This window comes from Stegodyphus dumicola, chromosome 9 (assembly GCF_044657685.1).
Source record: "Stegodyphus dumicola isolate Sdum_Otavi_A_Nest chromosome 9, ASM4465768v1".
NCBI classification, from domain to species: domain Eukaryota; kingdom Metazoa; phylum Arthropoda; class Arachnida; order Araneae; family Eresidae; genus Stegodyphus; species Stegodyphus dumicola.
In genome coordinates, this window is record NC_140776.1 from 118,354,253 (window position 1) to 118,382,016 (window position 27,764).

At 32.7% G+C, this 27,764-nt stretch overlaps 1 protein-coding gene across 5 annotated transcripts in view; it reads left to right on the top strand.

Moving 5' to 3' along the window:
- The first annotated feature begins 3,928 nt into the window (after positions 1-3,928).
- The window catches only part of LOC118205972 (uncharacterized), a 131,107-nt gene continuing 107,271 nt past the window's right edge, over positions 3,929-27,764 (top strand). Inside the window, exon 1 of one of the 5 annotated variants that reach the window (XM_035348497.2) lies at positions 3,929-4,864. The gene's annotated coding sequence lies outside the window, so the exon portion shown is untranslated. The remainder of the gene's footprint in view (positions 4,865-27,764) is intronic. The other 4 variants (XM_035378385.2, XM_035378338.2, XM_035378276.2 and 1 more) reach the window with 4 other exon arrangements.

A 27,764-nucleotide genomic window follows, 5' to 3' on the forward strand; every position in this document is an offset into this window, starting at 1 on the left:
TTCGTTTAAATGAAATAATTATTTAGGATAAAGTTTATTGGCATGGCTTAAATATACATTTTAATTTTTAGTAATTTTCATTATATTTACAACATTTTCTACTATGGTTTAAGTTCTGTTAAAATACAGTTTTAATTTCAATTTTTTTATAAAATGAAGTATCTCGTAATTTTGGACAAGAATTAATATGAATTACACTCTTTTGTCACAGGTGAGAATTTTAACTTCCTTCCTTTAAATGACATGCAAGATAGCGACGTTATAGAGACTTCAGGGAGTCTTTGGGGCTTTTCCATAGTCCTGGTCAGAGAGATAAAGGGTTCAACTAGATTTTGCGTTGACCATCGCCAGTTGAACGACATCAGGAAGAATGGCAGATAACTTTTCCCTAGAATTGACGACATTCTAGACACTTTCTGGAAGCAAGTCGTTTAAGATGCTTGTTTTGAAGAGTGGATATAAACAGGTAAGACTGGCATCTCATCTGCGTAACCTATGCTGTAAATGCAGGGTTTAGTGGAACTACTTTAGTGATTTTGAGTTAAACACCATACGGTACTCTTCGTATTGACTGAAAGATCCATTGGGACCACCAACAAGTATCTTTATTAATTCTTAAAAATATTTAACTTAAGAAATACAATTTAAATTAAAGAATATAATCTTTATTTAGGTTTACATAGAAATAATACTCGTATTTAGCATAATACAATTTATAAACCAAAAATAAGTTTGTTATACAAAAGATTTAAAACAATTATCAAATTAAATACTTATACAAATCGAATACATATTATAACAAATTTAACATTTTTGTCATAGGATTATTTGTACTAAATAAATAAAATACAACTTCATTTTTTACTTTACAATAGCAGAGACTATTAAAAAATTACATTTTCAAAATCACTAATCTTTTTCATAATTTTAACAAGTCCTAATTTAATACTTTGTAGAGACATTAGGATTTTTGGAAGTCGGAGAGATTAAAAATTAGCAATCGCCTTCGCCGGGAATTGAACCACGGACCTCTGGAATACCGGCCCAGCGTGCAGAACCACTACACCACGAAGGCATGCTCGGAAGGCAGGAGAAATTCCTTATATACTCCCCCCTTTTAAAGGGCGACTGGGGTTTTTAGGGGACCCAATCGTCTAAATTCTGGGTGTAGAAAGTCATCATCCACAACCCTTTCTGTTCGAGCGACACTGTAGAGACATTAGGTATATGTTTGGAAGCAGAAGAATTGAAAAACCAGCATCGCCTTCGCCGGGAATCGAACCACGGACCTCTGGAATACCGGCCCAGCGTGCAGAACTACTACACCACGAAGGCACGATAGGAAAGTGGGAGAAATACCTGATATACTCCCCTTTTTAAAGGGCGACTAAGGTTTCAGGGGCCTAGTCGCCAAATCCTGGGTGCGGAGAATCATCATCCACAATCCTTTTAGTTCGGGCGCCATTTGTTGAGTCATTAATTTAATTGGAAGCAGAAAAGATGAAAAATATGCAACCGCCTTCGCCGAGAATCGAACCGCGGACCTCTGGAACACCGGCCCAGCGTGCAGAACCACTACACCACGAAGGCATGCTAGGAAAGCGGGAGAAATACCTTATAACTTTCACATTGAAATTATTTTAGTATTCCATTGATTTTCCTTAGTTATAAGTATGGCTTCCTGTCCAGGGATTATGTACTCCCCGGAAAATGCAGTCCATAGGAAAGGGTCAATGTTATGAATTTTGTACATATGTAATTAATTCTAGTGACACTATATGTTAATCGTACTTGTATAATGCAACATATAATGCCTCGAAGGCGAAACTCCGCCGGTAAAATAATATTACGGGGCAAGTCCATTTAACATTGAGATAAATAGCCATCTCGCTAAACTGGCGAGATAATGCCAAGCTGGCGATGGTGAGGAATCGCCGAAAGTCGCCAAACTTCGCGACCATTTGACGACGTTTTCGTCCGATCCCTGTATAACTGTTATTCTTCTGATTCCTGTATGTAACTGTAACTTTATCCAGACCTATATGTAACTGCATACCTTCCAGCAATTTCTAGCAATCGAAGGTAATAGAAATTTCTCGGTGGCCTGGGAAAAACTATATAAAACCGGAAAGCGCATTAGCATTTAATATATTACAAATCCGTACGCACACACCAGTGTGATAACCACAAGCGAACATAGGACTGTATGTTTAGGATCGTTGTCCTGATTGAATTTGAATGTGTTTTGTATTCTACGTTTCCTTGCAGATGCTTTCAGATTTTTTATTAAGAATATTTATATATTTATACTGACCCATACTATTTTTTACAAAAAGTATGTTTCCTATTTCCGAGGCATCGTATTATCATACCCAAACCGTTATGCTTCCACCTTATTGCTTGACACCTGACAATTGGCTGACAATTCTGAGAAATTTCATGAATGACAGCTAGTACTATAAGGATAATCTCGCTTTATTTGTTCACGTTAACGTCTAGGCACCATCTTCACATTAATTAACAAGAAGTCAAACTTGACGTAACCATTCAAGAGTTTAACAAAATACAAAATTCGTGCCATTATTCTTCAGATGATTTTGCTGTGAAAACGAAAGTTCATCATTTGTTGCCATTTCGATGTGAAAATTAAAAATATGTTTTGAATAATGTTTTGTTAATAATAACTTGAATGACGAAAATATATAAAATTCATTTTGCAATAATCTTGTGGTGTTGATAATGAGAAAGTTCTGAAGTCAAATGCAGCGTTCTGTGCTTTTCAGATTCAATTCTTTGCTTGGATTTCCCCAGAAAGTTCAAATATAGCATTTTTTCAGTATGATAAATCATTGATTACCACAAAGTTTCTGAACACCAGTTGTTTTCTTGTTCATGAAGAACATTCTTTTTTTGATCGCCCAGCATATCCAAGTGCCCTAATGATTTTTCTAATAATTTCAGGGTTAAATTTTATTGCAAGCTTTTTTTCTATATTCGCTGCAAATTCTACAGCACTAACTTTAGGGTTTTGTTTGACTTTTCATAGGATAAGTCACTGAAGCCTTTGAATTAACTTGGAATTTAGTCCGAAATCAAGTGCCGTTTAAACAGTTCGACTCAATTTCAATTTTGTACATCAAAGATAATTGAAGGATTTTCATGAAGGATTTTTTTGAATATTTTATCACCTTTAAAATCGTGAATAATTAAATTTCGGACAGAAATATTTTTAAATTTATAGCGCCTACCCATATCTACTTCAAATATGGAACGATTGATATATTTTGCGAAACAGATAATAATTTCCGAATGCAGATGATAATGCTTGTGATGTATTTTCTTTTAAAACAAAAAATTGCGATGTGAAAAGTCGTTTACCAAAACATTTCAACAAAATTTTCGGGTGTCGGAATTATTATGTGAGTACTTGATTAACACTTTATGAAGAAATTATTTTATTATAAGGAATATTTAATGACATTTAATTTGCAATAAAAGATAGAGAAATAGATATAGAAAGAGAGCAAATAGTGTATTAGAAAAACTTTTGGAGTCCATATTTCTGTATTTAATACAAGATGTATGAAATAAATTTCAAAAATACGAATGCCCGAAAACAAATGTGAGCCTTTGTAATTTATTGACATTTCTATTAATTTATCACTTTGACGTATAACTGAAAATCGGTGCAGTCATTATAGATAAAACGAAGGCATGCTAATTTTTTTTTTTTAAAGTTACAAGCTAATCTCATAAGCCTATTATGTAAAACGCGAAACACCTGTGTATGCTAAGTATTCTCGATTGCATACTCCTGTCGCAAAATTCGAGATAATTCTTCAGAAGCCGTAAGGTACGCGGAGTCTGAAACACTGCAAAGAGATAACATTTGACCGCAGTCACTGAAAAGTTCACATTCGAACAAAAAAGCAAGCGAGTAAAAGTGTGACAACGAGATAATAATTCTCTACGAATCACGTAACAGCCGCAGTACCCAAGAGAAGCTATCATTCCGTCGTTGAGTCCTTACCGTCGCGTGTTGGGGCTCGGCAAAAACTACCTGACACCCCCATTCGAAAACGTTGCCAAAGGATGACGGAAAAAAAAATAAGAAAACAAAAAGCGACATCTACTTGGTACAACTGTGGTTTAAATTTAAATCCTTCAGTTCTGTAGCGGACGTTTTTCTTCTGTGTCAATGGCAACGTCCCAAAGGACTTCTGTGTTTGAGCTTAGCCGTCTTCGTCATAGAATACGCATAGAGATGGTTTTTGATGCGAAAAATCCCACACTTAGATTTTACCTTTTGTTAAATAATTTTTTAGTTTCCCTCTATCCCTTACAATTCTGAGAAATTTCATGAATGACAACTAGTACTATAAGGATAATCTCGCTTTATTTGTTCACGTTAACGTCTAGGCACCATCTTCACATTAATTAACAAGAAGTCAAACTTGACGTAACCATTCAAGAGTTTAACAAAATACAAAATTCGTGCCATTATTCTTCAGATGATTTTGCTGTGAAAACGAAAGTTCATCATTTGTTGCCATTTCGATGTGAAAATTAAAAATATGTTTTGAATAATGTTTTGTTAATAATAACTTGAATGACGAAAATATATAAAATTCATTTTGCAATAATCTTGTGGTGTTGATAATGAGAAAGTTCTGAAGTCAAATGCAGCGTTCTGTGCTTGGAATAATTTACTTGTGAACGAGATTTTTTTTTTTTTTTTTTGGAGTGAAACTTTATCGAAGGATTTATTCAACGAATCACTAAAGGATTAACATGAGACGGAATAAACCTGAATTTTTCTGCCATGCAAAGCTTAAACATTGCACACCACCACGAAGTATGAAAGGTAAGTTTATTGGTAATCCTGTATCTTTGTTGTTCCAGGCAAGTGTTATTTTTAGTTATGTGATAAAAGTTCATATCCCCTTTCGGGACTTGAACGAACGCACTTAACACATTCTTTGCCTACCGGAAAGCCTGGGGTTTCTTTGCTTTAAAAACGGAGACAAACTTCTCTTCTCTTTAGAATTTTTTAAAAGAAATAATAGTTTTAAACAATGTTTTTTCAGCTCATACAACCCAAACTAACCACAGGATTTTGCAGTTTTAATTATATCTCTAGCTATTTTTTAAATTCAAGAAGCAATGACAAGAAGTAAACAATAATTTTGTTTAAGAAACATTAAAAAAGATTTTATCATTATTTTCAGGCTCATAAATCATATTATTTGAACAAATGAAAGTCCTCTTTGTGCATTTATTTACATGAACAAGTATACATTTTTTAAAATTAAGATGTAGATTTTAGATTAGAAAAGGCTAAGAGAGGGGGAAAAATGTGTGTAGCGTGGGCACATTCAGCTTATGATGCAATTTTTTATAAACTTGCTTGTTTTATAAAAAGGTTTTTCAGTAAAAAAAAAAAAAAAAAAAAAAAAAAAATAATAATTTATTCAAAATTTTCTGAAAATGAACTACATAACTATTCGAACTCCTGAATAAACGGTTTATATATATTAAAATCATGAAAATTACTGAATATTCAATATTTGGTTAGATATCTTTTAGCTAAAATGATATTTTCGCGCGTTTTAACATGGATTTAACTAATATTTTCTTGATAGAAAGTTTCATTTCTACGTAACAATTGTTTTTAATAGAGATTTCGAAGAATTCGTTATACGATTCTCCAACTCAGTGCATACATGTTCCATAGGATTTAAGTCCGGAGAGTATGGAGAGTGATAATTTCAGGATAGTTGTGTAACTACAAGTGAACATTTAGAGTTGTATGTTCGGATAGAACTTGAACGTATTTTGCATTGAATGTATCTGTATGCCAAGTATTAAAGAAATTATATCAATACATGGAGCGGAGCCATCACATTCATTAATATCGAACATTTCTTCCATTAGAATCTGGGATTTTTTTTCTGAAGACCTGTTTATATTCGCAAAATTAAAAAAAGTAATATAAAACATACTTAAAAATATAAGGTATTTTCTCCTTCTTTCCAGCGTGTCTTCGTGGTGTAACGGTAGCACACTCGGCGCGTATTCGAGAGGTCCAAGTTCGAGTACCGGCGAGAACATTGCACATTTTTTCAAGCCTTCCTGCTTCAAAACAACCTAATGAACTTACAAACATATAAATATAGTAAATTATTTTGTTTATATACTTAACTTAATTGCTGTTTTTAAGTTATTTATGTGTAATTAATTATCTGTATTAAAAATGACTGAAATTTGTTTTCGGGCACTTGGATTTTTCAGTTTTATTTGCAAATATCAGTTACTAGATATTAGTAAAATTATTTATTTTTCTTTCACATATATTATTGATTAGCTACAGTTACTAGAGTTTTAAAACCTACTTGTTTCGAAAAAAGTTAGTTAAAACGATTTTGGTATGAAAAATAGTTTATTGAAAACGACACTTTGAACAAATACTTTTTATTTAATAAACACATCAAAATATTGGGCCATTCAATATTTCTTTGGGTATCCTTCAGCTAAAATTCTTTATTTTAGGTTCATAGGCATGGGTTTAATTAATTAATAATTAAAAAATGTTTGATTTTATTCCATTCGTATTAGATCTTTCGAAAAAATATCAGTTTTCCAATTCTTTTCTCCAACTCACTCCATACATGTCTGATAGAATGAAGTCGGAAGAATATGGAAAAGTTCTGAAAAATTTAGGACAGTTGTAGATAAGCATCAGCTAACATTTAGGGCTGTATGTTTAAGATTATTATCTAGGATGTATTTTGCCTTCCAAGTTTTCTAATAAATGCTTAGTATGTTTTTTTAATTCAACTCTTCCAATTTTGCCATATATTATTTCGTTCATTGAGCACAAATATATTGAATTTTGAATTTTTGCAAATATAACATTTTTTTTCAATATTATAAAACTTTGTTTACCATAGATTTCGCGAAAGACATGCGTATTTGCTTTGTTCTCTTGCTGACTTAAAATTTTTTTATTGCTGATTGCCCATTGTACCATATGCTCCAGTTATTCTTTAAACAATTTCCGGGTTAACTTTTATTGCAAGTCGCTCTTATAAATTGGCTACAAGATTTACAGCACTCATTTTTGGGTTTTGTTTGATTTTTCATAGTATAAAACTCCGTATTCGTTCGGAATTAAATCCAGAATTCAGTGCGTTTTAAGCAATTCCGCACAATTTCTATCTTTTTAATGCATCAAAGATAGTTAAACGCTTTCCATCAAGGATTTTTTTAATATTTTGAGTACTTTTATCATCTTTAAAACGATGAATAGGTAAATTTCGATCTGAGCTTGTCGTTAAGTTGTAGCGTCTTGCCATGTTTCCTTCAGTTACGAAACTGTTAATATAGTTTGATAAGCAAGTAAAAATTTCCAAATACAGGTGATAACTCTAGTGATACATTTTTATTTAAAACAAAAAATTATGACTGGACACATCGTCTTCCAAAACATCTCGACGAAACTTTCGAATGTTCGAATTATTATGTGAGTTTGTAATTAACTCTTTTGGAAAAAATATTTTATCGCAAAGAATATTTTAATAATATTTATATGATAATAATCGAGCCTTAAAAGAGGAGAAAAATAATATAATAAGAAAAAATTTGGAGTCTATGCTTTAATATTTATTACTCTAGATCTATGCAAATAAATTTCAAAGTGTTTGGAAATAAATATGAGCCACTGTAAATATAACTAGAAGTATATGAATAGGTACTTTCAACAGAATTTTAGTTAGGAAAATATAAAATGTTATGAAATGATCATAAAGTGTTGAAAGCAAAAGATCCTTTATAAACAGTGGATAACTTTTCTTTAAATTATTTGATCATTGCTGTACCTTAATCGTAATACTTAAAGGAAATGTCTGATTGGAAGAGAATTTATGCAAAATTTAAAATTAGGTAAGCTAATTAGGTATAGATTTTGAATAAAACTTCATCTATTTTGAGAACGATCACATGTGGATAGATCCTTTGGTCCTGAAGAAGAGAGACCTGTGTCTGATCGCCCTCGATATGGATAAAGTTTGGTTTTTGCTAAACTAAGTTTGAATTTTTGCCAAAAATTTTACACTTCTACTTTGGAACTATGAATTTCATTCCAGTCTTCCAATAAGTTTTCAAACGTATAAAAAGATGTTGACTATCTGTCATACCTGCTTTACCGGTAAACGAAAGATGTATACCTAAATCTATATTCTTTTTACTTCAATTCGAAAAACACATACTGAAATCTTATCTAATCTTGCATCAATCGATAACACAGAGTCACCAGTTCTTTGATACTCGTGAAGATTTCCTTGATAGTGTTTTGGTTTTAAATTCTTGGATGGTTTTGAAAAAAAAAAAAAAAAAAAAAAAAAAAAACGCCACAATAATATAGAAAATAACAATGTATATTTATTAATCTACATAAGCAGGTGTGTAAAATGCCGTCACTTTTTGGACCTGTTTCCTTTAAAATTAAATTCAGACAGAATCGAATTAAAATTAATCAAAAACTTCTACTAATAGGCAATAAAGATTTTGAAATTACAAACTTAATTCTAAGGATTCACATTATATATAAAATATGCAAATCAAAATTCTAATTTTAATTTGCACTAGTTCCTTGTCACTCTATTTTAATTTGCTTATTTCAACTTTCCGTCCTAAATATAGTAACTGCTTATAGTAAATCGCTATAAATTGCGTTATTTTAAAATTAATCCACATCATATGGTTTTTTGTATTATGATCAAGACGTATACTGCGGGGGGGGGCAGTTGTGTGTCTCCCGTTCTGCTGGGCCGATTGACGAAATTCAAATTGCGTTCTTCATGTCTCGAAAACGCGCCTTAGGATATATATTAGAATTTTATATAGCATTTTCTAATATAGGTATTTTGACACAGAATGGGACATTTTCTGAAATGACATGCCAATGTTTTTCCATATTCGATTCTACGACTAAAATTATGCTTAAATATATAATTTTGTAAAATTTGGTATGAAATTTACGGAGAAATTCAAAAATTTAACTTGGTGCATTTTTTCCAGTTTGCACCAAGAATAATTTACTTGGCGAACTTCTTAATTTATAGCAACCATTTTCCTTTCTTTTTTTTCATTGCAGACAAGCGGAAAAAATGTCATAATTCATACTTTGAAATCATTTTAACAAAGTGCGTAAACCCTATTTGGCATTATTATCGTTTATAACAAATATGCCAAATTTCAAAACGCTACATATGTAAATTCGCGCATATCTTAGAAAATTTTAAATAAAAAACTCCAATTTTTTGCAGGTGTGCCTAGAAATACATCTAATTTTAGATGAAATTAAAAATTTTATGTGTTATAATTCAAATTTTTTTTTTCGAAAATTTGTAAAAATTATTTTAAAATAAAAATTTTAAAAATAAATCATAAAAAATGGGCATATTGCATCTGGAACGAACCTAAATTTCGAAATGTGAAAGGAAGAATTAAATAAGTTTAATAAAAAAAAGATATTAACAAATATATACCAAATTCAAATAGCATTGACGATCTAAAATTTTGAGAGCTAATTTTTTAAAAACTGCTCGGGCGGTTTTTTACAAAACTTGGTAGTTTGTCGCAATTTGAATGGTAGAATCGAAATAGGGAAAAAAATTGGTATGTCATTTCAGAAAAAGTCCGATTTTGTATCAAAATTCCTATATTAGAACAATGCTATATATAAATGTAATACATATGCTAAGTCGCACTTTCGAGAGGTTTCTCACCTCTCGCAGTTTGAATTTCGTCAATCGAACCAGCAGAACGGGAGATATAGAACTGCCCTCCTCCTTTTTTTGCGCAGTGTATATAGTCAAACCCTTTAGTCAATAATAACATCTAATTTGCGAATAGAAATACATAGTAAATGATAGAGATAAATCTCAACAGACACAGAATCATTCTGAACAGAGATTTCATGTCGGCCAATTCGAATTCATTTCGTCTTGTCAACATGTCGTCACTTACTTTACTAACGGTAAGGTATATAAATGACAACATGCTGGAACACCTTACCTTGGCGGCAGCGCACCTTGACCTTAACCACCTTGGAAATGCGGAACAATAGTGGTGACATAACTTCAAATTTATGAAAGGCATCTCTACTTGTATAAAGTTTGAGGAACGGTGATACACGGTGTGATTACATTAAGAAATCGTAATGAGAAATTTTATGGCAAACCCTTATTTCTCTGTGATTAGTGTAATCATAAAGGCTAACATACATTTTCTAACAACTGAATGCGTAGTCAAGAAGACTTTAGTGAAATTTCGAACGCAACCAAAACATTGATTTTTCTGAAATGCGAAGTAGATGATCACTCCGTATGACAATTGTCGAGTGGAAAGTCGAAAGTGAACATTCCGCATAATAAAACTGTAGCGGAAAGGGGGTGGAACGTGACAAAGAATTTTCTTATCAGTCAGATATAAAGCTGTCAGAAGTTTTATCACTCAAGTTGGAAGTTGATTTCCCAATGCAGGTAAAACACAAGAGCAGAATTAATCTCGAATTGACAGTTGGTGATGTATCGAAACTCAATCATGTCGCCTTAAAATAACACTAGTAAGAGGTATTTAGCAAGCATTGTGGTAAATACGTCTTACTAGTATACCATGTAGACATATGTTTTTTTGTGATTAGAAATTTTTTAGCACGAAGTACATTTTTTTGTTTGACCCAAGCCAGCTCTTAATCTCAACATGATAAATCCAATGAAATTTAAACAGTAAAGTTTCTAAACATCTATATTAGCATCATAGGTGCTAGAAGCCTCGAAACTTATTTTTTGTTCATATCACTTTTATGATCGAATTATTTTTTGCCACCAAATATTATCGTCATGTATTATTAAAAAAATGAAATAACGAAGAATCTGTATGTACGTTCCTCGTATTGTGGCGACAGCACTTAGAGCCGCCGAATTTTTAATACACGTAGTCCTTCACCAGAACATGGGCACCTTGAAGCCAATTTCAAATTTTTTCTTTATTTATTTCGTATTTTGTGCAAATTTAGCGAATTTTTGTTAAACAGACTCAGCGATTAAAAGCGAGAAATGGAAACAGGACGAAATAAAACTTTTTTTTTTTTCTTTTTTCCGGTGCGCCAGATTGGAGCCATTTAGCAAAATATGAGATATTTATCTTTCATTTCTAATCAACAGATTCGGTTATTTAAAGGCATTGCTTAAAGTAGAGCACTTATTATCTCTCAGCTCCATCGTGTTGCCCTTTAGCAAAGCGTTAAGTAATTTAACTTTCAAAGTATATCTTCTGTTACTGAGTAGTAAACCAACTGACTGGACAGCAATAAACGTAGTTCTTAAAGTATCTTTTTCTACTTTTTAATCTGATTGATTTAAATGAAAATTCATTTAAATTATGAGATGTCTAATAAGAAATATTAAATACGTTTATGAAAAGAATCTAATATTTCTCACTCAATTAATTCAGTTAACACTTCGCGGCAAGACAAAAATGCATAAAACCTCAAAATATCTTTATTAAAAATTTCAAAATATAGAAATATATAAAATACAGTTAAAACAATTAAAAAAAATTATAATTAAAATTAGAGTTTCTACGCAAAAGCAAGCAATAGGCCAGCGGGCAAGAAGGCAGATTTTTTTGTTGCACAAAATCGAGTTCCGCAAAAAGACATTGAAGGTGTAGAAACTGATTTAATTCACTGTTCTGGTACGTATCAAAAGTAAGCAAATATGGCTGTTATGGTTAAAAAAATATTCTTAGCGGCACTTAAACAACTTCTAAATTGTTGATAATTCTATAACTATTGCATGCAGAAACTAAAAACATAAAAACCTTAGCAACAACATAATTCACTCATTTTTAAAGCAAAATATGCATAATTTGCCAACATATAAGAATAAAAAATAACTGACCCCATGGAGCCGAGTAACAGAGTTGGTATATATGTATATTTATATACTTTTGGTGCAAACGATTGCAACAAAAATGGGAGGTGCACAATTACATATTATAGCAGTCCTAAATACAAAATTTCAACGCTCTGAGGGTACTCGTTTTTGAGCTATAAGAGATACATACATACATAGGTACTGTTATGTCTTTAGAGGGTATTTATTACACAAGATCTTTTATTTATCCACATGACACTACAAGACACATCATCACACTACACAAAAAACCTTACATATACACACGTACAACTCCGGTAACCGACACATACAGTCTGTCCACGCCCACAATCGCTTCGCGCGTTACTCGATGCTTGGCGCAAGTCAGTTCTAAGTTCGATTACGATTAAGGTCTTGATACATCACATTCCTTTATCACAAGTTCAGTCTATCTGGGGGTCGTCGAATTCTACTGCACCTTTGCAAAGGTTTCGTCACAGATGTTTCTTTGGTAATTTAGTTGTATCAGCAGTAAGGTCCGGTGGATGTAACTTCTGGTAAAATCGTTGGCTCGGAAGAAGACACAGACTCATCTATCTGGTGGCTATTATCTTTGGATGGAACTCCACTCATATCACGCTCTTTGGATATTACGAGAGCTGGAGGTAGACGTATGCAGCCGTCATCAGTTATCCTCCATCAAGCATCTGGTCGACATGTCGCCGCCACAACTGACCGTCTACATTTATAGTGTAATGTAACTGTCCATCCTTGTATTGGACGGTTTCAAATCTCCATCGTCTATCATGTTGGCGATAATTTTTACTGTCACCTTGCCGCCAACCCTTAATCCACGGTCTACAAACTCGTAGATTCCTTTTCGAACTTAGTCTTCCCCCTTCCTTTTGAGATCTGGTCTCAATAAGTGTATTTTTGTTCGAATTTCCCTCTTCAGAATTAGCATTGTATAGCTCCGTGCAGTTGCTAAGTTCGGAGCTTAGCTTAAAAGTCCCCCAAACATTCTTTTGTTTTTGAAAGTCGAGCTTTCATTTCTTCTAACTATTTTGAGTGAGCATCGATGATTATCAAAAACATATGCTCAAAAATAGGTCCTGTGTAATCAATGTGAATACCTTCCATTGGATAGCTCGGGTACTCCCAATGATGAACTTTTACCTTCAGAGGATATATTTTGTTTTGCACATTCAGAACAGTTTTTAAAAGTATCCTTATCTATCCTTATCTATACCATTCCAAAACACGTAATATCTAGCCATTGCTTTCATCTTTACAGTTACAAAGTGTTTATAGTGCAACTGTTTCTAAACATTCTCACGGTATCGTTTTGGAATACAAACGCACTGGCCATACATTATACAGAAAGTAAAAAGATGTTTATAATTTTGAATTTTTTAATTATAATTTTGAATTTTTTTATGGAAGATTGAAGTCAAATATTAAAACATTCTGGTTGCTTCTCATGTAATTGATATTGCTGTAAAAGGACATGTTTTAATAAACTTATATTCATTCTTATGATTCTAAAGTAACTGATAGAAAGTATGTATTTAAAAAACATTTCTTGCAAAAGAAATTTAAAAAAACTCAGTTTCTGAAAAAAAGAGAAACTTGAAGAAAGGGATAACAATGAAAGCTACATTTAAAAATTAGAAAAAATTGAAATAAAAACATCAAAATAAATTAGACTATAAATCAGACTGCAAACTTGTTTATTCATGGGAATAAAAATTAAAAGAAGCACTGCCCAGAGGGATAGTGGTTAGCACCGCTGGCTGCCATACCAGAGCCGTAAGGGCTTGGTTCGAATTCCAGAGAAGGCATGGATGCTTGTAAATGTACAGAGGCTGCGAGGCATACAGGCACTTTAAATATGCGGCGAACCGAAGGTCCTCTCGAGGGGTTGCGGTAGGGGAAAAGGGATGGGAGACACTCAGACCCGTTCCACCATGTTGCTCTCTATCAACACTGTGGGCAGAGCTGAGCAAACTCTTACTGTCACCTGTATGGTGCTAACGGTATTTGCCAAAGACAGGCTCAATCTTGAACTCCAAGAAGAATTTCCTTGGCTTGTTATGATGTTACTATCAGGAAAGTGAGATAAGTGACAACAAAATAACATTAGCGAAATTTAACACACTAAAGTCCTCAGAATTAACTGATGAAGCTGGGTAAAGGGCACAGAAAAAGATATGCTTTTATTAAAGACTGCTTCCTTAACCAATCGATTACAATAATTACATTTGGAGAAAGTTGGAAATTTGTACCCATTCAAAGCATTCGCATGAACCCTACCAGGACTAGCTGTCAATATTGCCCGCTCGGACACTTGCGAGCACGAATTTTAGCTAAAAAACTTCGAGTAATTACAAAACTGGATGGTGTTTCCAAAGATTACATTTTAAAACATGACGGATCACTATACTGGAATCTAAATATTCGAAGAAATGTCTCTAAACTATTAGGTGTGTCTCTAAACAATGTGGATCTACATAATTTTCTGCAAACAGCACTTGATCTCCCGATTTTAGCCATGTTTTTGGAAGCACGTCCGCGGAGAATACAGTAAATGTACGTAGGCAGATACAAAGGTTTTAGGCCTCATATACTGTTAAATGAAATATAAAAATGTTTAGTAGTTTATTTTTCAGTACGATCTTCTTGTACTTCGATGCAGTTCTCAGGTCGTTTATTGAGCAGCTTTTTGACCCTAGAAAACTAATCTGAAGGTTTGCCAACAAATCCGTAACTGTTCTTTTCACGCATCATCGTCATTTTATCTGTTTTCATGAAAGTCATAGTTTAGTTTAGAGAATAGATAATAATCAATTGAAATTAAATCTGGACTGTAAAGGACTGTGACCATTTTTCATACAAACACTCGATGTCTAGCTCTTTTAATGTTATCTGCAGTCACGTTTAATAGCCTGCATTTAATTTTACTATATTTTGCTTTTGTTGCCATAAACACTGAAAACGATTTTCGTTTGAATGTTGTTCTAAATGATATTAAAATGTTTATATAGCTGTGTGAGATATCAACAGTATTCTGAGTATTCTGCATGTATCTGGAATCAAACATTTAGGAATTGCTCTTGCTTAAATTTAGATTTTAACGTCGAATCTGTTGACATGTGGAAATGAAAGGTGTTCCCTCTCTTTCATTGGGAAACGTTGTAGATTTAACGCATCACTTGAAGGGACTTTTTTACCCGGGCATACTTAATTTTTTTCCTCTGGAACATATTCTCTTATAGTTTTCTTCAATTGGAAAAGCTGCTCCATAGCATAATTTTTAATACTCTAGTCTAAATTCCATTAGAAAACTGTTTAGTTTTGCAAACCATTGCACGTCTTCCTCTTTGACATTACGATGACCACATGTTAAACATTAAAATCAGCACATTTTTAAAATTCTTATAATATGTACATTCAGTCTTTGAAGGTATATGCTACCTTCTAAAGTATATGCTTTGAAGGTATATCCTGATTTACAGCATTTTAGAACGTCGGTAGCCCGCATACAAAGCTTCTGATTGATTTTCGAAGGTAATTAATTATCTCTATATTAATATTTAATTAATAAATACTGGTCAACTAGTGTGAGTGCTTTATAATTATATTTTCGAATTTTTATTTTGACTCGCGAAACCCCATGGTTCCGAGCTTCAATTTACAGCTCCTAATAGCTTGAAGATCTCCTACTCTGGTGTGAGTAACTGATTTGAAGAAGTGAGTGCACAGAGAGTTGGGACTCTTTAATAAATTAAAAAGCGGTCTTGAAAGTTTGCAAAAATTTATCTTACCGTTATTTAAACTAACAATTTTATCAAAGTATCATGATCTAGGAATTAGATTATACAAAATCACCAGCCAAGATATAAACTTTTAATTTCCTGGAATATCGATGCTAGAATTACCAACTCTGCCGAGTCGCTATAAAGGGCACTATAAAATTTAATGATATTAATTTCTTTTTTACTATTATTTTAAATTGTTGGAATACAGCATTATAATGTTTAATCATGTTGTAGAGACATTAGATATTTTGGATGCAGGAAAGATGAAAAATTAACAAAGCCTTCGCCAGAAATCGAACAGCGGACCTCTGGATACCGGCCCAGCGTGCAGACCTCCACACCACGAAGGCACGCCAGGAAGGTGGGAGAAATACCTTAATGTGTACGAACAATTTTAAAAGCTTCGAAATAAGTGAAAAATGTTTTAGTTCAGTAAAAATTAAGGTTTTAATATACTGACTCATTAAATACAAACGGCATATCATTAAAATAATAGTTAAAATTCAGTTAAAAATGTTAATTGAAAAATATAGCAAACCTATTAAAATATATGAAATTTTTAAATGTTAATTTTTAAAATTATATTTGTTCCGAAGTTTGTAAGACTTGAGAAAATGTGCATCACTTTTTATTTTTTCAGCAAATTCCGAAGAACTTTCTTTCAAATTAAAATATACATAGTTCATTTTTTACGAATTCAACAGAGCACCTATTTCATTTATTTCTGCAATTGGTTGACTTGATACTAAACATTCTTTCATAGTACGCTGATGTAACAAGAATCGAAAATGCTTTTTCTAAAATACTCACACGACTCCAATCAGCACTTTTTGAAATCATGTGCCATTTGCTACTTGATGTTTTGGATAAACTAATCAGACTAATCAGAATGAATTCGGAAACGGTCAAAATGGATATTTCTGTTGAAAACGAAAATATTTTGCGATTATAATACTTCCTTTACTTCGTACAAAAAAGTAAAAATAACAAATCGCAGTGATATTACATCAAATTTTACAATGAAATGTCATCTTCCAGAATATTTATGTAGTTTGTAAATTAGAAACAAAGCGATGTAATTTAAACGCGAAAGATGAATGCAGAATCATTTGGCTAACCACTGCATTCCACAGACATTTTATACTGTACGAATTGTGTAATATTAATTAAAATGTCCTTCCGACTCTTTCACCGAAAAGCGAATTATCGTTCCGTCTGGAACAGTATAAGAAAGTCTTCGAGGATTTTAAACAATCTTTTTATTTAACCTTAATTAACAGAATACACAATATGTGCGTAGAAACGAACTTCTGCTACTTGTGTGTATTTAAAATAACAAAGTTGAAATTACAGATTAAAAGCCCCGTGATCGAAGATTACAAAATTTGAGCTATTTAAGCTGGCTCAACAATTTTGAAATGGCATGTCGTTAAGTCGGCTAGCAAAATGGCTTATGCTGGAATATTAAGGAGCAGAGATGGGCGATAAAAGATAAACTGCAGGCGTCGCTGCTAAAACGCTTTATTACTAAATCGTTCAGAACCCTCGTTTTAAATACGGAACCAAACTAATTTACATTTGAACAAGGGCAAGGGCAAACGGAAAGGAAAAGTTTCATTACAAGTATACATTTAAATCATAAAAATCGATTAATGAAAATAAAATACCTTATAATCTTGTCAAATTTACAACTTTTCTAACTGCAGCTACCCTTTTCTCATATTTGATAAGCGCTGATAGTGAAGGTATTAAAACCTTAATTTAAAAATAACTATTTACTTGGGGCATGGTTATGAAATTAAAGATGTGAGTTTTGCACATAGGTGCATGTAGCTGACAAAAAATTCTAAATTATATTTCGACACTTCAAAGAAGTAACTGTATAAGTCTTAAGACCTGATTTTCTAATGTCCTAGAAAAAAAAAGTTCAACGAAGAAGGATGCTGAAAACGTGCAGGGAATAATAATCATTGTTAAAAAAAGGAATTTTCCCTATTGCATGCACGTTTTGTAGGCTGATCATGACAGATTAGAGCGAAAGAATCAATCGTTTTATTTTTGGTATGCTCTCAAATGGCAGTAGCAGTTTCACTCACTTATAATAGTAATTTCACCGGGGAAAATTTTTCAACGTTATTTTTATGAATTTTTGGAATTACCTAAATATTTATTTTTTGTTGTTATTTATTAAATAAATTCAAGAACTTAACATTTTTCCTATTGTTTTCAATTTCTATTATGACTGTCTGAGTCATTCTTCTAGTTACATAAGACTTAAAATTTATAAGTCAATATGGGGTAACTGCCGATTTTCCCGGTTTTATCGGAAGACTCTCGGATGCTCGTCGCTCGGTCTTTCGCTAGAATGTACCGGTTCTTAATTTTTAATTTTCATTAAGGAAAACGTTTCCCAACAATAAATGAAATTTATTGAATTCATGAAACTTAAATTGTGTAAATTTTGTTCCCCCACTACTTTAGTGATTTTCAGAATAGTTTTTCTCATTACATTCAACTTTTAGCCCAAAATGGACGTTAGTCGCAAATGGGATATTAGTCTCGAAACGGCATTTTGCACTGAGTCACTATAAATGGCGTTTCACTTTTCAAATTGCTGCCAATAAATATTATCGCCCTGCATTATAAAGTAATTAAATAATGAAAAATCTGCATGAATGTATGCATGTTTCTGCTTTTAAAAAAATAATGGTACACAGAGCCATAAAATTTTGAATAACGCAGTCCTCCACCCGAACATACGTACCTGGAAGCCCGAATTTTAAATTTCGAATTTTTTTATTATTTATTTCATATTTTGTAAAACTTTAACGAATGTTGAAATTAAATAAACACACAAAAAGTTAATAATAAAAAACAAAAAAGAGTTTTGCAAAGCCATCTTAGTAAGAAAACTGAACATTGATATGATGAACTGAAAAAAGACTGAGAAAAAAAAATGTATGACCATACTTAATGTTGTATCGGGAATTCTAAACGTACACTGCACGGTGCTTTTAACATTTTTGTAATTTTGATGTTGAAGTCTATATGGTTAAGTGCGAAGAAAATGATGCTTAATAATAAAGCTAAAAAAATACAAAACACACATAAAGGAAAAAAATGTTACTAGAAGTGAGTGCAACGGCAGACTGGTGCACTGCGAGCTTAGCGAGAGCGTAAAAAAACATTAACATACCTTTTTGGACGACTGTTAATATCTGAAACCTTTCAGATTTCCTTACTTTTTATTATTATGATTATTATTTTCATTTTCAACTTCATTAGATTCCAGTAATTAAAGAATCATAAGAAATTAATTACTAAGTACTTTTACATGCGCCTAGGTCAACACATTCCAAATTCCTAACAGTGGGAACTTTTCTCATCCTGTGGTTAGAAGGGTTATCGACTTAAGCTATTCTAAATTCTCATTTCTTGGAAGAGAAGACTTTTGATGAAACAAGTTTCTATTTTAAATAGGTCCCTCTTTTCCGGATACATTTCTTTCGAAACCACAAAAGAAATTATACACAAGTTCTTCCAGTGTTCTTTTACTGAGACATCAAAATTTATCGTTTAAAAATTATTTATCTTTTGTGCTAAAACTATCAAAAAAAAAAAAAAAAAAATTCCCATTTCTCCTTTTCTATTTTTTGACATATCAGGTTGTTAGGTTGCCATTATTATTTAACTTGCTATAAGAATGGAGCAGACGAGACACAACAGACAACATTTCCAAAGAAAGCTTCCTTCTTATGAAAGGAACACTACTAGTTACAGCAATTTATTCTGAAATCCAAAATGTTTTTTAGTGCTGGCCACTTAGCCGATGCGAAGCAAGATACAAGATGATTAGCAGTTTTTTTTTCTACCTGTGTCAGGAAGAAAGACTCATACTAGTAGCTCACACTATTTAATATTCGATTTGGGCTACCGATTGAGGATAGCAGCTTAATAACATTAACAAAACTCCTGGAGTTGTTAATTCTAACTTTATTGACCAGTTTAAGGTTTAGTTAAACTTCTTTTCTTTTTTTCCCACAGCATTATGAAAGGAAAATAAGTTAAATAAGTAAAAACTACCGTACTTGAAGTCCTTTAACTGTCTAATTTGAGCAGCGAGAGGAATAAAAGTAAGTAAAATGAGTGTGAGGAGGAAGCATTCGAGCTTGTTTGATGCCAAATCATTCTCAGCTCACCGATGTTTTAAGATCCTCTCGATTACAATATGAAGAATTTTCCCTTTTCTCTCCTGCGTGTTTTCTTGGTGTAACTAGCAGCATGTCCGACTAAAATAAAGATAATACCACCAACAACATTGCAGATTTCTCATGTTATCTCAAAAAATATAATTGCTGTACAGTGACGCCCGAATAAAACATGGTGCACAATAATACGTCACTACCTGGATTTGCTGTGTGGATCTCCTCCTTCCTTAAACTGGGAGAGAATATAAGGAATACTCTCCTTTCTCATGAGTGCCTTCATGGTGTAACTGATACGATTTCCAACTTCGGAAAAGTCTAATAGACTGTCCAATCAAAATATGTATAATTAATACTGTCCGGATGTGGATCAGAGAAGGACATTTATAAATAGGACAATTTTCTATTAAGCTTAACAAGGAAAAATAATTCTTAAAAGATCTGTTTTTTTATCTAAATATCTGGATCTTTGAATATATTATTTAAATGTTATTTCTTAATATACAAGCAAAAAATCCTAATACTTAAAATTGAAGTAAATTAAGTTAAATTGCAGTGTTAATAATAATGGTTGTATTAATAAATTTAAATTATTTCAGTGCAATAATGAGGTAAAAAAATCTGATGTGGACACCACATGACTTTCTTGTATGACCTATTAAATTATACACATTTTTGCTGCATTTCATTTAAATTTATTTCCTCGAATTTCATTAGAGATATATTTCTCATGCAATAAATTTCGCTCTCACTTCGCGGCAAAGCAAAAATACATAAAAACGTAAAACATTTCCATTAAAAATTGTAAAATACAGAAAAACATAAAACACCAGTAACATAACAGTAACACAATATACACAAATGCAATTAAAATAGTTAAAAAATTTTTACAATTAAAGTTTTTTTACGCAAAAACAAGCAATTCAGTCAGCGGGCAAGAAGGCAGATTTTTCGATGCACAAAACTGAAAGTTTACTTTTGGTCCCACTCAGCAAAAAGATATTGAAGGTGCAGAAACTGACTTAATTCAGTATTCTACTGAGTTTCAAATCTAAACAAATGGCAGTTAGTTAGACTTAACTCGCCACTTAAACCACTTAAACTTTTAAATTGCTGATAATTCTACAACTATTGCATGCAAATTGGTTAAAGGCATAAAAACATTAACCGAAGAATAAAAACCGCATAATTCAATCACCGTTAAAACAAAAAACGCACAATTTACCAACATATAAGAATAAAAAACTAAGCTCACCGAGCTAAGTAAAAAATTGGAAATATATAAATATATATATATACGTTTAAGATTAGTGCAGCCGATTGCAACCAAAAAGTGAGGCACACAGGTACATGTTATAGCAGCCATATATACAAAAAGTTCTACGGGCTACTCTTTCTTGAGTTATGCGAGATAAATACGTACGTACAGACATCAAGAAAAACATCTCTTCTGAATCCATTTTAAATCCTTTTTGGCAAAAACAGTCCTTTATTCTGTCCGTACGTGCAGATGTCAAGCAAAAGCTCGGTTCAAATGGTTTCAAGAGCGGTTGAAATAATTATTTTGTTTGAAATGTGATACCCGAAATTTTTCGCAATTTTAGTACTTACTTTACCTCGTACAAGGAAGTGAAAAGTTAAGAACTTAAATATGCATGCTTATCATATCACATTGCCGTATTTACCTACAAAAATTTTGAGGCTCTTGTAATACATGAAAGGTTCTAAATTATAAATGCCCCTTATTAGAGTCGCGCAGTTTACTTTCGTTCAATAAAATAATGAATAATATTCATTATAACAATGCTAATACTCAAGAGATTCTATTTAGTAAGTCTTCACATTTTTTTGACATATTTTATACTTATTTAAAATTTGAAATAAAACGTTCCACTTCAGCGTATCACGTATGTTACGATGAGTCGGTATAATTTGAGTCGTAGAATCCAAATATAGAAAAAAATTGGTATGCCATTTCAGAAAAAGTCCGATTTCGTGTCAGAATACCTATGTTAGAACAATGCTATGTATAAACCTGTTCTATGTATATCCTAAGTGGTGCTTTTGAGCCATGAAAGACGCAAATTAAATTTCGTCAATCGGCCCAGTAGAAGGAGGATCATAGAACTGTCCCATTTTTATCTTTTGGTGCAAGGTGTGTACGCTCAGCAATGTATGAGCTAGTATATATATATATATATATATATATGTGTGTGTTTATTTCGAAAATTGCCCAAATTATTAAGGCAAAACCATGAGGGATATTTGCCTAAGAGGAGGAACGCCGTTGCTGAGAACTTTCTGAGGGCAACTGGCTCGTATTCACGTTGCGCAGAGCATAGAGAAAACATCGAAAATCCACCATGCAGACAGCCAGTTCGCTTACGTTCGAAAGCAAAGCAGCTCGGACTACCACTATTCAGAGTTCTTAACCATCCGGTCACTGGTGGGATTCTTTCCTCCTGGGCAGGCCGTCCTAGTACACTTTGCTGTAATCCATTTCAGTCTTATATTAATGGAACTAATATGTACGGTATAAGCACGCAATTTATACAGATAGATTTTTTGCATGTTTTCTATTTGCTATCACTCGTGATAATGGACTTCTCTTTATAATACCTATTCCGGGATAAGATCCTGTCTGTGTATTATGTTGTTATCTTTCTCCATATGAAAAGATACCTAATGCAGAGCGAAAGACCGAATGTTTGTAACTGATATGAGCGTTATGTTAAGAGTGCTTCTTCCTTATCATTTTCGATATATTACGCCTCTCCGAGGATTTCAACGAAAATATTTCTATTGAACAATAAGAAATGGAAATGGATAGATATTATTAGTATATTGCCTTAAAAGTTATTTCAGGTTTTTTAATGCATTTCTGCAGTTCTATTGTTTTATTGTTTACACATATGTAAGCCATTCTGAAATTTTTCAGAGAGGGGTTGGCAATATGCTCTAAAAGGAAATTATTTCTTAGATATGTAAATTTGAATAGTTTTATATCCGTAGACGATACTTTTTGGCAACAATTCCAATTTACATACCGTAGAATAAATTTTAAAAGAAAAGACAATGGAGCTGTATTATCGTGCTGCGAATTCCTATGATTTTAATGTAGGGCTGTTAAAATAACATTGTTTTTAACGTCTACAATTAGCTTACGGAAATGAAGCTCTGTCTTGTGCCATTGTATTTAGATGGTTATCAGAATTTCGTAAAGCTGCAATTCTCTCCTGGATATGAAAGGTACACAAGGAACATTTTCAACTGTAGTCCAAAACAAAGTGTCGGTCGCACGAAAAATGTTAATCTTTGATAATAGCTATACCTGCCAAATATTACAAATAGAGGTATAGAGGGTGTTTACACATTTTTAGAACAATTTTTATAAAGAATAAAAAAAAAAATGTTTTGGAATAAAATTTCTGGAAACAGCTTATTATTTGAAATGAGAAACATCGTCTGCTACTTTTAAAATTATTCTTCTTTCAAAATGTAACCTGTAAAAAGTTGTAGATTGAAGGGCTTTTAAAACAAAAAATATTCCTATTCCGTCATCCAAAAACGTTGTGAAATGCACGGTATTAAAATTTCTAATAAGCAACATTATTAATCGGAAAAGGGGAAACCTTCATTCATTACTTCTACATGTAAAAACACTCCAAACGAATAACCGAAAAAGGTACGTACGGTTTCTAATGTTTCTAAAGTTAAATCGTTTGTAACAAGGAAAATCTGCCGGCACAGAAATCAATTACAAACTCTTTAAGTACATCTATAACAACAATAACTAAAGTAATAAATCAAGATTTGCAACTGAGAAAAACCAGAAAATATAATATTCGCCAACTTTTGCCGAGGCATGTGACTCGATAGAGAAGAATTTGTAGAACCTCGAATTGAAACTTTAGCAGGAAATAAATGAAAATACATTGTGACCCTCGATGAAGCATAGGTTTGACTTCAATGAAGCATAGGCTTCAATAACTGCAACAAAAACTAATGTCAAGAAATAAGAGAAAGAAATGTACAAACCTGGTTCAGTTAATGGAAATAAATTTTCAATACTGGGTTAATGATCGTCGTAGGTTGTTCGTCGTGGGTTGATGATCGTACACTCTTACAATGGGAAATTTAAAATAAGAAGAGCAGGGGAAAAAGTTAAAATCACCTTAGCGCATTACGAAGAGAAACTTTTAGGTCCGATTTTTAAGAAGCCATTCAGTTTCTTTATCCCAAAGACTTTCAAATAGTGAAAACTTCAGCAGCACAGAGTAACAAATCATATTTTTAAAACTACCTCTGCATCCCTTAAAAAATGAAGACTGATGCAGATATTTCATGTATAACGTTTCAACGTGTTCATGCAAAGTCCTTGACATTTCATCTAGGGAGTATTGTGTCTGTTGCGTTGTTTGGAAAAGAGCTCTTTCTAAGAGCAAAGCTACCACGACGGATGGACGCTGGAAAGCAATAGCTTTGGAATCATGCTGTAACCATAACTGCATTATGTTACAAGGAAATATAATTCCATCTGAAAAAGTGAAAGTTTACTTGTCCGAAGTTATCTTATTTATGCTTTAGGTAATCTATAAAAAGAACATGCCACGATCCCAATTTCTCAGAACTGCACGCTTTTGATTATCGGGTCTCTTTTAAATTTTTTGTAAATATAGGATGTACTGTACCATTTTGATCAGGAAGAAAAGTAGTTAAACGAATCTGTATCTGATACACCTCGAAGCGCTTTTTCTATTTTCAGCCTCCTAGGGACTCTTTTTAAAATTTTCCATAAATAAGGTAGTAATATAAATAAGGTACTTGTTTAGAAAGAATACCTTTTTACTAGAGGTAAAATCCTCACACACCTCGTAGCCCCTTTTTTCTATTATCCCGCCGCTGGATCATATAGATGTCCCTTTCATAAACAACTGTAATACTTGTATAAAAATAACCTTGACGGCGAATAATGGCGAATACTGGTGTGCCTTATATGGGCCCCGGTGTAATTTATATACCAGTCTTAAAAGTCCGTAAGTAATGTACGTTTAAGTTATAGTTTTGATTGAAATGCTGTAAAAATTTAAAGTTCAGCGTTTGTACGTCATATATTTGAAAATGTTGAATTTTCTCTCGTTGGTGATTTTTGCTTGGAACATTGTCTGATGCGACTCATCAAGCAGTACAAAGTTTTTCAATATCGCTCACAAAAGCGTCCTCCTCTTTCTTCATTTGGGTCAGTCTCCATCACAGAATCAGAGTGCTTCTGTGTCTTTCTTAACAATTCGTTTAACTTTGTACGTTGTAGGCTTTTTATCTTCTTCCTTATCGCTGCTTTTATTGTCTGCTGATGTTTTAAGATTACTCAGTTCTTGTCATTTACGATCGTCGTTTTCAAACAATTCTGTGATTTCTTCTTCTTCCATACCTGAAAATCCCCGCCGTCTATTGCCTTTGCAGTTTGTACTATTTATTGACTTCATTTTCAATTGATGGAAACCTTTCAAAATTATTGATAACTTCCGGCCAGAAAACATTCATTGTTGATGAAATCATTTGTTCCCATGCGAATTGAATCATTTCAATGCAGTGTATTACATTGAATTGCTTCCAAAACGCCATTAGTGTGTATCGTGCTTTTCCAATGTTTTATTAGGAGAGAAGTAAGCATGTCTGACATAACATATTTTGAATGTTTTTATGATGCCTTGATCTGGATTCCGCTGGTGGATTAAGGAAGTGGTGTTTGATGGAAGGAATAAAATATCTACATTTGGGGATGCACTGACAGAGGACTTCAGCACCGTGACCTGGAGTATTATCTAGAATTAGGAGAATTGTAAAGCTCAGGTTTTCCTGTTCTAAGCAATGTTTGACTTCTTTAATGACTAGTAATTAAAAGGGCTTACCGAAAAGCGGCGGACACTCTGAAATGTACTCGTACCACGTATAATTGAAATTCTCGCCTTAGACAAATTTAATGGAGACATTTAAGTCTACTATACCAAGTCCATGTTTGGGAAGAGTTTACTATAGTTCAAAATTACCTGTTTCAGCAGGGATAGTTAGTGATGCCAACTGCCGTACCTATGGGTCAGGGTTCGAACCTGCATAAGTGTTTGCAAATGCATAGGGTCTGCGGGGCAATTGAGCTCTCAAAATATGAGAGGAGCTGAAAGTACTTTCAAGTGATTGTGGTAGAGGAAGAGAGGTGGAAAGATCCTCGTACAGCTCCACAACAGTGGGACGGAACTACACATACAACCAATAGTGAAATTTTAGTGTTCCATCCTCTTATAACTCTATCTATACCCGTAATGTTTTTCAGGGAGGAGGTAATTAAAACTCGCGAAACAACTTTTAGGATATCTAGCAGGTTACTTTATGTCAGTAAATTTGTCATGAGGGATGATTTCATACAGAAGTAAATTTTGTACATTATAACATTATTCTCTTATAAAGAGTTTAAATGCATATAGGAAATAATTTTTAATAACAAACATCAATTTTTATCTACAAAATAGCATATCACTGAAATTAGCATTTTGAGAAAATTAACGATTTCGAAATAAGTAGTAAATTCAAAAAATTAATAATTTCAGAATAATTAGTAATTTACGAAAATAAATGACTGCGGAATAATTAGTAATTTATAAAAATTAATTATTTCGGAATAATTTATAATTTAGAAAGATAAATGAGTTCAGAATAATTACCAGTTTAGAAGAATTAAAAATTTTGGAATAATTAGTAACTTAGAAAAATCTTCGATTTTTAAATCTCATCGCTTTTAAGATACTTTCCCATTTTTAGAGGCCCACCAGCGGCCGAGCGGTAAAGTCGCTGAACACTGGAAGTTCGGTTCGAATCCCGCGAACGGGCTGGCTGCATGGGTGTTTTAGTGGTTTTCCCCATGGGTAACGTGTATACGAGCCAGTTTCCCTTAGAAAGTCCTCCACGAAAGGCATCCCTCCTCTTAGGCAGATAGCCCTAGTGTGCTTTGCCATAATTAAATACACACCACACCCATTTTTAGAGATGTTTACGTGATTTAACAAATGTATTACATTGTTAATTTTATTACCTTTATAAGACATTTCCTCCCTCCGTTTTCACGTACCTTCAAGGTGTAACTGAATAGCACTTACGAAGCATACGTAATCTTGATGTCCAGAGTTCAAATCCCGGCGAAGGCAACGCAGGTTTCTTTAGTTTGTTGCATCGAGAAATCTAATCACTGTTAATTTTTTTTTAAATTGAAGTAAAAATATTATGTAGAGTAAAAAAAATTAAAAATTAGCACAATTTTAATTGAATAGAAAGAAGTTATGCTTTGTATTTTTACGGAAATAAAAATAAGATTTTTTGTGACATTTTAATATAATAACAATAAAATCAATTTGAAAATTAATTAAAAGTTTGTATGTCTGATTTTAGTGCCTTTGTTAGTTGCCTAGTTATGCGTAAAATTTTACTCTTTCTTATTTCCATGTGTGAAGTAACAAAATTTCTGGTATCATATTTCAACGGAAATATCCAGTTTCACCGTTTCTCGAATCCATTTTGACTATTTTTTTGAGTGATCTATACGTACCGACAGAATACAGGATTGTAAAATAGATTTAAAATGCATTAAAAATTTTTTCTGACGTCTGTATGCATCTCAATTGTCACTAAAACGATCAGCCGCAGAACGTTGATTTTCCGTACAAGGAACTGTTAATTTAGTTGTGCACCTCTGTTTTTTATTGCAATCGCCAATAACAATATATATGTATGTACATATAAAACTAAAT